At 46.8% G+C, this 12,208-nt stretch overlaps 1 protein-coding gene across 9 annotated transcripts in view; it reads right to left on the bottom strand.

The window, feature by feature from the left end:
• The window catches only part of LOC127587825 (uncharacterized), a 257,761-nt gene that overhangs the window by 109,689 nt on the left and 135,864 nt on the right, over positions 1–12,208 (bottom strand). The window contains exon 2 of one of the 9 annotated variants that reach the window (XM_052046297.1): positions 527–769. The exons of the other annotated variants lie outside the window; for them this stretch is intronic. The gene's annotated coding sequence lies outside the window, so the exon portion shown is untranslated. Of the gene's footprint in view, positions 1–526; positions 770–12,208 lie in introns of those variants that run through there. 9 annotated transcript variants of the gene reach the window in all.

Raw genomic sequence — 12,208 nt, 5'->3', positions numbered from 1 at the left:
TGTTGTTCGTGGTGGTGTTTTGGGATGTAGTCTGCATTTCCATGTTATGTTGTATTGTCTAGTGTTTATGTTTGTGCAATGTTTGTGTACCCAGTGTGGTGTGTGGTGGTTGCATCTGAAGGATGTCTGTCTTCTTGTAATCTGTTGTGTGCAAATGTCGCATGTCCAGGTAGTTTGTTGTGTGTGTGTTTGTTGCGTGCGTGAGAGTGTCTGTGTGGGCCCCGGATTTGTCTCTATGTCCCCCGCCTGGAGCAAAAGGTCCGCCCGCCACCCTGCCAGGTTCAGGGGGCGGTTAGCCGAAAAAAAAAAAAACGGCCGTAAGGGCACCCCGTTCGGGGTGCAGGGATTGGTTCCTGGATTTGTCCCCCAGTTCGGGGGGAACCCTCCAACTGCGAGTAAGCCAAGGAGTTTGGAGGTACAGCGGGTTGACAGCAGTGTGATCGAGCAGATTAGATAGAGTAGAATTTGAATGGGGCTTCACTGATTTATTTCATACAATTAATATCTAAAACACAGTTGAAAAATATTTGATTGTTAAAATATTTAAATACAAGAACTATATCAAGAAATTAACAAAACATAGTTTTTTTAGTTAGGAGAAAAGTCTAAAAACATATCACAAATGACAAACGTTGTGCCTCTCCTCCTCCTGTTCTTCAATGAAGCTGATCACCCTCCAGCTCCCGTTAGAAACATCGTGCTGCTGAAGGTGTGCCGGCAGAATGGTTGTGATACAGGAGGTGCTGTGGACTCTCCCAGAAACGAGGACCTAGTTTAGTTGTAGATCCAGTAAAACATAGTGCAAATGTGACATTATTTATAATGCACAGTTACAGTCTTGTGAATATTAAAAAATGTACTTCATGTAATGCAGGAAGCGAATATTTCAAACGAACTAAGGCAGCAAACAGTAAGAGCAAAATCGTGTTCCAAACATTAACTCTTTTTTTAAATGTCAATTAGCTTGTGAGTAATAAGACAAAATGTGACTGTCAGACAGAGAACTGTCAGAGCAAACGGCAGATTTTAGAAAGTCCTGCCGAAATAAATCTGCACCCGACTGCGACTGTCAGCGTTGAACTGCCGCCATTGCTGTCAAAGTCAGACACATCTCCAAAATTGTTGGAGCAAATTTTTAAGCAGGCTTCATCTTGATAAATTGACCACGTATTTGACATTTACACCATAACGTTACCGCCTAAAATAATCGTAAAACAAAATTTTGTGTAACAACAAGAGTAATATGTACCCCAAAAGCTTTCAAAGCGTCTGAAAGTTTTCTCCTCCGTTTTTGTTGGGGCTTGGCTCGAAATGCATCATGATTGGCCGCCCGAAGTCCACGTGTCTGTCGGACGTGCTCTCATTGGTCTACAATACCATCACGGATGAATAAATACTCAAAGGGCTTGCCAGTCAAGCCCTTTGAACCCTTTAAATACTCAATGGGCTTGCCTGGCAAGCCCTTTGAGTATTTATTCCATTTTGCCCACTAGTTCACTAGTAAGGTCATTTTGACGCTTACTAGTGAACATGTAAGGCCATAAATGTGCCCACTAGTTCACTAGTAAGATCATTTTGAGGCTTACTAGTTGACATGTAAGCCACAAAACGCCCGCTAGTTCACTAGTAAGATAATTTTGAGGCTTCTAGTGAACATGTAAGCCACAGAACGCCCACTAGTTCACTAGTGAGATCATTTTGACGCTTACTAGTGAACATGTAAGCCACAAAACGCTCACTAGTTCACTAGTAAGGTCATTTTGACGCTTACTAGTGAACATGTAAGCCACAAAACGCTCACTGGTTCACTAGTAAGGTAATTTTGACGCTTACTAGTGAACATGTAAGGCCATAAATGTGCCCACTAGTTCCCTAGTAAGATCATTTTGACACTTATTTATGAACATGTCAGCCACAAAACGCTCACTCGTTCACTAGTAAGGTCATTTTGACGCTTACTAGTGAACATGTAAGCCACAAAACGCCCACTAGTTCACTAGTAAGATCATTTTGAGGCTTACTAGTGAACATGTAAGGCCATAAATGTGCCCACTAGTTCACTAGTAAGTTCATTTTGAGGCTTACTAGTTGACATGTAAGCCACACATCGCCTACTAGTTCACTAGTAAGATCATTTTGAGGCTTACTAGTGAACATGTAAGCCACAAAACGCCCAATAGTTCACTAGTAAGATCATTTTGACGCTTACTAGTGAACATGTAAGCCACAAAACGCTCACTAGTTTACTAGTAAGGTCATTTTGACGCTTACTAGTGAACATGTAAGCCACAAAACGCTCACTAGTTCACTAGTAAGGTCACTTTGACGCTTACTAGTGAACATGTAAGCCGCAAAACGCCCACTAGTTCACTAATAAGATTATTTTGACGCTTACTACTGAACATTTAAGGCCATAAATGTGCCCACTAGTTCACTGGTAAGATGATTTTGACGCTTACTAGTGAACATGTAAGGCCATAAATGTGCCCACTTGTAGTGCTAGTGACATTACACTGTACTTGCATTAAATGCAAATAAGGATGATTACGAAAACATGTAACGGTATCCTATTGGCTGTACGTTTCAAAATAGTGTCATCCCACCAGTCAGGGCTCATGATTTTGGAAATTCTGTGCCCACTTAGTTTTTTAAAACAACAATGGCGGACAGTGTCCTGAGACGTATTCGGCGAAGGTGCAGGGCAATAGAGAGTGCCTGTCATCAAGGGTCTGCCGGTGAAAGTGAAGCACGCGCGATAAACATTTCAATTGCTAATTTAAGAAGAGTTAGTGACCAGTTTAGCGCTGATACTATTCAAAGTTTGATTCAAAGTCCAATAGATCTCCGATCTGTCATCATTGCGGGACCCACTCCTAATGGTGGACGTGTTTGTTCCCATGTGGCACATCGTTTGCACACAGGTAAAATGGCTACCATTTTTTGTCATTGGTTTTTCGTATGTATTTTTATTCAAACTACACACGGGTTTTACTGACGACTTGCTGTGACTTACCTTCTATCACCCTGTCAAACGTCGTTTTATACCAGTGGTTTTCCTGCAAATCAGTAGACTATTAAGTAACGCGATGGCTGTACACTTTTAAGCAATAACTAGTGATCTTTTAGTTATTCAATTATAAGTTTGAATTATTTTTTTCTTGAGTAAAATGGTTAGAGAAAATAGCTGCTCGTGGTTTTGAAGCTGCATATACTTTTATGTACATCTGTGTCTATATGCCTGTACTGTATACAGTATATAAAAAACACGTAGTGATTCGTTTGCTTGAATTCCTTAATCCTTTTATTTCCATACTTTAGGTAGACGAGGAAGACCAGCACTTGACATTACAAGTGATCAAATTGAACTGCTCCCCACTCAGGGCTTTACAGTGAGAGCCATCACTGAGATGTTGTGTTGTTCCTCTTCATACCTGCATAAAAAAATGAAGTTTTTTTCAGATTTCAGCCAGAAATAGATTTACTCCCATTCATGATGTTGACCTGGAAGAGCATGTCAGAAGATTGCACAGCCAATTTCCCAGATCAGGCTCGGAAGCAAGTGTTCTGCTACATACTCTTGTCCCTTCATGTATATATCATTATATTCATTGTGAAAGTGTACTTTCTTTATTGTGTTGTTTTATGAACCTGTTGCAGATGATGAGGGCATACCTGCGTGCTGATGGTATTGTAGTACAAAGAAAAAGAGTTCGAGAAATCCTCAACCGTATTGAGCCAGCTGCTGCAGCCCAGAGATGGAGACAGACTGTGGCTAGAAGAACATACTATGTGCCATTCCCCAATAGTTTATGGCACATAGATGGGCATATGCGTCTCATTCGGTAATAAGGGATCATCTTATATTTGTACTCGTGGGAGCATTAGAAAGCCATATTGTATGGACAGCACAGATTAAATTGAATTTTATCATTTGTATATCCAAGTTACACAAACTCCAAATTGCCTCCATGTAGTCTTAAGTGCACAGCAATACCTTCTCTACCGAGATGATATTTCAAACAAGATATGAAACTTGATTGTTTTCTTGTATTTAATCATTATTCTTTTCATGTTTGTTTTACAGGTGGGTGTTTGTGACACATGCCGGCATTGATGGGAATTCCAGGCTAATAACGTACCTTCAACTGGAGCACAGACAACACAGCTTTGACAGTGTTGAAATATTTTGTCCAAGCCACCTGCCTGTATGGGTTACCCTCCAGAGTAAGATCCGACCATGGTGGTGAAAACACTGGTTGCTCTTTTAATGAACCTACTGCAGGGACAAGACACCAAAATTATTTCTAGCTCCAGCCAACACCCCCTCACAATTTACTCACACCTCCCATGGCCTGATTATCCACCAACAGGGGCCCTTTTTGGATTATCATTTTGGCATAGGAACTTTCCTTTCCTATCCTAACCGAGTGAGATGAGCCGGTAGCACCTGGAGCAAAGATCGTCTAAATTTTAATAATGCTTAGGAAAGGTTCTGACCATCCTTTACGAAAGGAGATATATTATGCAGCAGGAATATTTAAAGGGGAAGTCTTTTTTTATGTTGTTGTTGTTGTTGTTGTCGACCCCACCCGTGCCCCGACATTGGGGGACCGGGCCCTCACTCCGTCTCCCGGATCCCCAGACCCCCCTCCGCCGCCCAGCGGGCGAGCAGGGTCGCCACTCCGCTTGGGTTTCGCCAGTGGTCCTCCGGAGTCAGTGTGGTGGGTATGTTTGTGCAGGTGAACAGGTGTTGTGTGTCGTGCACTTGCGTGCCGCATAGCGCACAGAGTGGTGTTGGGTGTGTGTCCGGTGTAATGTTGTGTAGGTAGGAGTGGAGGGCTGGTGATTTGTTGGTTCGGAGTTGTGCTAGGAGTTGTCTGGTTCTGTGTGGTAGGTCTTGCTCTGATGGGTCTATTTCTGGTGCTGGTGCATGTATTACTTTGTTGTGTTGTCTGGTGTCCAAGTGTGTTTGTACAAAGTGGGTGTGTATGTCTTTCATGTTCTGTTTTATGGTGTCGTTGTTGGTGTCCTGTGGTGCTGTGTCTTTGTTGTGTGTGTAGTTGTTGTTGTGGAAGATTGTTTGTTTCTTTTGTCTGGGTGGTGGTGGTTGTTGAGTGAGTGGGTGTAGTGGGTGGGTTGGGTGTTGGGCTTTTTGTCTGATTTGCGATGCGTGTAGTTTTAGATGGGTGTTCAGTGGGAGAGTTTTTGTTTCCTCATGCAAGTGTTGTATGTTTGTGTCTTGTGTGCATCCTGTTGCTATTCTGAGTGCTGTGTTCTGTGTGGTCTGGAGTTTTGTCTTGTTTGTGTCCGATAGTATTGGTGACCATATAGTGTTTGCGTATTCGAGGCGTGTGAGTGTGGTTGCTTTGTATGTGGTGAGTATAGTTTCTTTGGATTTTCCCCAGTGAGTGGTTGTTAAGGCTTTAAGTATTTTGTTTGATTGCTTGGCGCGGGTTAGAGTGTGTTGTGTGTGTTTTGAGAAGGTGAGTTTGGGGTCCCATGTTAATCCCAGTATTTTGGGTTCGCGGACTGTGGGTAGGGTGGTGTTATCTATTTGTAAAGTGAGCCTGTTGCTGTATTCTGCCGGATCCGGTGTGAACAGAGTGGTGGTGGTTTTGTCTGCGTTGAGTGTGAGTTGGTTCTGTTTTGTCCAGTTGTATATGTCGTGGAGATATTTTTGTACTTGTTGTTGTGCCTGTTGTGGTTTGACATGTGTGGATAGAATGGTGATGTTGTCTGCATATGTAACTGTGTGTACATTTGGAGGTGGTTGTGGTAAGTCTGCCATGTATATGTTGAATAGTGTTGGTGAAAGTACTCCCCCCTGTGGTACCCCCGTTTTCGTGTTTCTATGTTCTGATGTTTCCCCCCGGTATTGAGTGTATTGTCTGCGTCCCCTTATGTAGTTGAAGATGTATTTGATGATGATGTTTGGGGTGTTAGTGTTGTTGAGTTTGTTTGTGAGTGTGTGTAGGTTTACCGTGTCAAAGGCTTTGGACATGTCTAGGGCTATGGCAACTGTTCGTTGTGGTGGTTTTTGTTGATTGAAACCTGTGGCTATGATGTTGTGTATGTGGTGTAGTGCTGTGGTTGTGGAGTGTTGTTTTCGGAAGCCGTGTTGGTGAGAGGGTAGTTGAGTGTTGTTGGTAATGAAGGGTAGTATTACCTTTTCCATTGTTTTGGCTATTGGGCTGAGTAGTGCTATTGGTCTGTAAGATGGGCCGAGTGCGTGGTTTTTGTTGGGTTTTGGTATTGGGATTATTTTTGCAGTCTTCCATATTGCGGGGATGGTGTTGGTGTTGAGTGATGTGTTGTAAGTGTGTGTGAGTAGTGTTATTGCTTTGGGGCCTAGGTGTTTCAGATGTCTGATGTTTATGTTGTCTGGGCCTGTGGAGTTGTTGCTTTTGGAGCGTTGTAGTGCTTGTTTGACTTGTTGTTCTGTGATGGTTATGGGCGTGGTGTTGAGTTTTCGTATTTTGCGTTGTAGTTGTCTGTATGTTCTGTTGGTTTTGTGTTGTATTATGTTGGTGAATTGTTTGTTGAATGCTCGTGCTTTCTGTTTGTTGGATATTGCCGTGTGTTGTCCGAACTGTATTGTGGTGTTTTCTGGTGCTTTTTGTTCTTTGTTTGATAGTCTTGTTACTGTGTTCCAGAGTATGTGTTGTTTGTGTCTGTGGTTCCATGCATCCGTTAAGTGTTCTTTCCATAGCTCTTGTTTGTGTTTTTGGATTTGTGTGTCTATTTCTTTGTTTAGGTCTGTGATGCGTGGGTCTTGGTGGTTTTGTGGTCTGATGTCGTTTCTTTGGCTGATGAGTGTTCTGATGTGTTGTGGTAGGAGAAGTGATTTGCTTTTTATTTTTCCGTGGGGTATGTGGTGTTTGTCTGCTGTAAGTATGAGGTTTGTGAGCATGGTGTTGGCTGTGTGGATGTTGTCAGGTATGGTTATGTTCTCCAGTGCTGATTCTATTTCAGAGGTGTATCCTTCCCAGTCTGCTTTCCTGTAATTTGTGTAAGTTTGAAGGTGTTGTTGTAGGCGGAAAGGAGCACGCGTGTTGTGTGTGATTTTGATAGGAAGGTGGTCTGAACTGAGTGCGTGTATTGTGGTCCATGTTGTTCTGTTTGTGATGCTGTTGCTGGCTGTTGTGATGTCCGGTGATGTTGGTTGTTGGTTGATGTTTGTAGGTTTTCTGGTGGGTGTGTTTGCGTTTAGAGTGATTTGTTGGGAGTTTTGTAGTATGTCTGCAATGTGGGTGCCTCTGTGGTCGTCGTAGGGAGAGTGCCATTGTGTTGAGTGAGCGTTGATGTCTGCGGTTAGAATGGGGTTGTTCAGCGAGTTTATGTATTGGAAGGTGTTGGTGATGTCTGTGTCTTCTGTGGCGTGGTCTGGTCGGGTGGTATCTCTGGGGGGTATATACATGTTGCATATGTGTCGTCTTTTGTGGTTGGTTATGTGAATCTTTACGGTTTGAATTTCTGTAGTGTTGGTGTTAATGTTGTTGGGGATGTTCATGGGAGTGAATGTGTATCTACTGTATATCTATAAAAAAAATCCTCGTCTCACCCCTCAGGTGGTGTCCATCCCTCATTCAGCTGGGGTCCTCTACCAGAGGCCAGGAAGCTTGAGGGTTCTGCGCAGTATCCTTGCCGTTCCCAGCACTGCACATTTCTGGACTGAGATGTCCGATGTTGTTCCCGGGATCTGTTGCAACCACTCATCATCTAGTTTGGGGGTCACTGCCCCGAGTGCTCCGACCACCACAGGCACGACTGTCCCCTTTACCTTCCAGGCTCTCTCCAGCTCCTCTCTGAGCCCTTGGGATTTCTCGAGTTTCTCGTGTTCCTTCTTTCTGATGTTTCCAGCACTTGGGACCGCTACATCCACTACAACGGCTTTCCTCTGCCCTTTATCTATCATCAGGATATCTGGTTGGTTCGCCATTACCATCTTGTCAGTCTGGATCTGGAAGTCCCATAGGATCTTCGCTCTGTCATTCTCCACCACCTTCGGAGGTGTTTCCCATTTTGACCTTGGGGTTTCCAGTCCGTACTCCGCACAGATGTTTCGGTAGACTATGCCAGCCACCTGGTTATGGCGTTCCATATAGGCTTTCCCTGCCAGCACCTTACACCCTGCAGTTATGTGTTAGATCGTCTCAGGTGCCTCTTTGCACAACCTACACCTTGGGTCTTGTCTGGTGTGGTATATCTGGGCCTCAATGGCTCTAGTGCTCAGGGCCTGCTCCTGAGCAGCCAGGATGAGTGCCTCTGTACTGTCCTTCAGGCCAGCCCTCTCTAGCCACTGATGGGAATTCTTGAGATCGGCCACTTCAGTTATGGTCCGGTGGTACATCCCGTGTAGGGGCTTGTCCTCCGATGATGGTCCCTCTTCCAGCGCCTCATCCTCTGTTGCCCATTGTCTGAGACATTCTCTGAGTACGTCATCCGTTGGAGCCTTCTCCTTGATGTATTCATGGAGCTTGGATGTTTCATCCTGGACAGTGGCTCTCACACTCACTAGTCCCCAGCCGCTTTCCTTGTTGCCAGTTCAAGGTTGCCATTGGCTTGTGGTACACCGAGGTACTTGTAGCTGTCCTCAATGTCTGCTATTGTTCCTTCGGGGAGTGAGACCCCTTCAGTCCGGACTACCGTTCCTCTCTTAGTCACCATCCGACTATCACATCCCGATGTCGCTGCTGTAGATCCTGGTTGTGGGGATCAGGGAGTCTATGTCCCTTTCACTCTTAGCATACAGCTTTATGTCATCCATGTAGAGGAGGTGACTGATCGTAGCTTCATTTCTGAGGCTGTATCCATAGCCTGTCTTGGTGATTACTTGGCTTAGGGAGTTCAGTCCTATGCAGAACAGCAATGGGGAGAGTGCATCACCTTGGTATATGCCACATTTGATGGACACTTGGGTAAGTGGCTTGCCATTGGCTTCAAGTGTGGTTTTCCACATCCTCATCAAGTTCGCAACGAAGGCTCTTAGGGTCCTGTTCACCTTATACACATCCAAGCATTCAGTGATCCATGTATGTGGCATCGAGTCATAGGCTTTCTTTTAATCAATCCAGGCTGTGCACAGGTTGGTACATCGGGACCTGCAGTCTTGTGCGACTGTTCTGTCAACCAGGAGCTGATGTTTGGCTCCCCTGGTATCTCTACCAATGCCCTTCCGTGCTTCGCTCATGTATTGATCCATGTGTGCACTTATCTTAGCCGCAACATGAGCTTCCAAAATTGTGGAGGGACAGGTTATTGGCCGATAGTTGGATGCGACTGCACCCTTTGTGGGATCTTTCATGATAAGGATCGTTCGCCCTTCGGTTAGCCATCCTGGGTGAGTCCCATCCCTAGGCAGCTGGTTCATTTGTGCTGCTGGGCGCTCATGGAGTGCTGTGAGTCTCTTTAGCCAGTAAGTGTGGACCATGTCCGGGCCTGGTGCTGTCCAGTTCTTCATATTTGAGACTATTTCCTTTATGTCTGCCACTGTTATGGTAATTGGGTTCTGTTCAGGGAGGTGTCTGTGCTCCTCTCTTTGGGTGACCAGCCATTGTGCACTGCTGTTATGTGCAACCTCCTTCTCCCATCTGCCTCCCCAGTACCTTTCAGTTTCCAGTCTTGGTGGATCAGCTCTGTTGTTAGGACCCTGCCACTGAGCGTACACTTTCGCAGGTTGTGTTGCAAACAGCCTGTTTATTCGTCTGGCCTCATTCTCTTTCGTGTACCGCTTTAGGCGGCTGGACAAGGCTTGGAGCCTTTGTTTCGAGTGCTTCATATATGGTCATCTGGATGTACCTCTCAGGATCGGCCTTTTCATCACACCTCTCTGGACCTCAGTCAATTGACTCACATCTTTCCGAGCCGCCTTGATCTTAGCCTCCAACCGTCTTTTCCATGGTCGGTAATGTATCTCATGGCTTCCATGGTTGCTCTTATAGCCAAGCATCTCAAGGATCACTGATGCTGAAGCGTATATCAGTTCATTTCCGTGATCGTTACGGTAAGGATCGCCCTCAGTGCTGAATTCACACTTTCCAAGAGACTTTCAGGTGGTACTTCACATAGCCGTTGTAATCGGATTCTAGGTTTCCCAGCTTTCATTCTTGCCATGATCTTAGCTTTCAGGTCAGTTGCTGCCTCGCTCAGCATTTCATTCATTGGGGCTGGCCTCCCAATCTCATCATCTGCATTCACTCTGGTATGAACTCCTCCTCTGATCTGGCAGCCTGGGGCCCCTCACCATGGAACCTGCGTTGTACCTCATCAATCTCAAGTTGTGACAGCAGTTGCCGTTTGTGGATGTTGGAACACTGAGTTACGAGTTGTTTCGTGGCCACCCGTGACTGTGGGTTTCGAAGTAACCATTTAGCCCACATTCTCTCCATGTAACCTCTCTGACTAGGCTTGCTTGAGTAGTAGCATTCCAACAGAGCCATGTTATTGCATCTTGCCCATCTCTGCTCCATTTTTCATCAAGGTGCTTTGGTTCCCCAGCACCTGACGCAGACCTTGTTTGGCCGGGCGACGTCTGAGCTGGCATGTCATTCATTTTATTGTCTCTCATCATTGTATGAGGTACGCATTAGCGTGAAGGCTCTTGCCCAAGGACCCACACTGGATGGTGTTATGTGCTCATTTTTTGCCCCAAGTGGGGAGCGGAGGGACGGGCGCTGGGGGGGGACCATCGTGGTGGGGCGGGCCCCTATGCGGGATGTGCCACCGGACCGTGGCTGAGGTGGCTGATCTCAAGAAGTCCTATCGGTGGCTGGAGGGGACTGGCCTGGGGGACAGCGCAGGGGCGCTCATCCTGGCTGCTCAGGAGCGGGCCTTGGGCGCCGGAGCCGTCGAGGCCCGGATGTGCCGCGCCGGACAGGACCCGGGGTGTGGGTTGTGCGGGGAGGCGCCTGGGACGATCCGGCACGTGGCTGCGGGGTGTGGGATGCTGGCAGGGGGGGCCTGCGTGGAGCGCCATGGCCAGGTGGCTGGCGTGGTCTGCCGAGGCATCTGTGCGGAGTGTGGACTGGGGGCCCCGGGGTCGGAGTGGGGGGCACCTCCGAGGGTGGTGGAGGGTGGCGGAGCGGGGATCCTGTGGGACTTCCGGATCCAGACTGGCGGGATGGTGGTGGCGAGCCAGCCAGATGTCGTGGTCGTGGATGGGGGGCGGAGGAGGGCCGTTGTGGTGGATGTGGCGGTCCCAGGTGGTGGAGGCATCGGGAGGGGGGAGCATGGGGGGCTCGGGGGGTACCAGGGGCTCGGGGAGGGGCTGGGGAGGGCCTGGGGGGTGGGGGTGGCTGTCGTGCCTGTGGTGGTCGGGGCGCTCGGGGCAGTGACCCCCGGACTGGATGGGTGGTTGCGACAGATCCCGGGACCAGCGTCGGACATCTCGGTCCGGAGGTGTGCGGTGCTGGGAGCGGCGGGGGTACTGCGCGGGGCCCTCGGGCTTCCTGGCCTCTGGTGGAGGACCCGAGCTGAATGAGGGACGGACACCACCCGAGGACACCTCCTATTGGCTCCATGATAAGAGCTCCACCCAGCAAAGAATTAACCCTTTAAAACCTGATTCTGAGCTTTCACAATTATTTACCGCCATTTGCGTAATATCTACAGTATACAAAAGGAATCAAGCAATTTTTACCAATGTATCTGTAGGTGATGTTTATTTATTATGTACACAGAGATAAAGAGTAATGGCACAGCTCTGCAGTATCTTTCCACTTTTATATATGTATGCTATACTAAATAAAATGAATAGGGCACCATATAATGCAACAGTTATGCAACTCCCTAAATAATGATGTGAATTTTCAGTTGTTGCTAAATCAGTTAGGATGTTATAATTTGTGGTGTAGATGCGAATTTAGGAGAGCAGGACAATATATCGCATTGCAATTGGAGCAGCAGCTTGGTTGATGATGTCCCCAAACCGGCTCATCTATTATATTTGTCGTGCAATACAATGAAAATGAGCACAATTGCAAAACATAGGCTTCTTATATTTTAAAATAAAATAATCACATGTTTACCGTTCTGGGGTTTCTACAATCATGAATGGAGGCATTATTTACAGCAGGTTGATGTTGTTGTTGTTGTTGTCGACCCCACCCGTGCCCCGACATTGGGGGACCGGGCCCTCACTCCGTCTCCCGGATCCCCAGACCCCCTCCGCCGCCCAGCGGGCGAGCAGGGCCGCCACTCCGCTTGGGTT

This window comes from Hippocampus zosterae, chromosome 16, assembly GCF_025434085.1.
Source record: "Hippocampus zosterae strain Florida chromosome 16, ASM2543408v3, whole genome shotgun sequence".
NCBI lineage: Eukaryota > Metazoa > Chordata > Actinopteri > Syngnathiformes > Syngnathidae > Hippocampus > Hippocampus zosterae.
The sequence above is the reverse complement of the archived record's forward strand: the minus strand, read 5'-3'. Positions and strand labels throughout refer to the sequence as shown.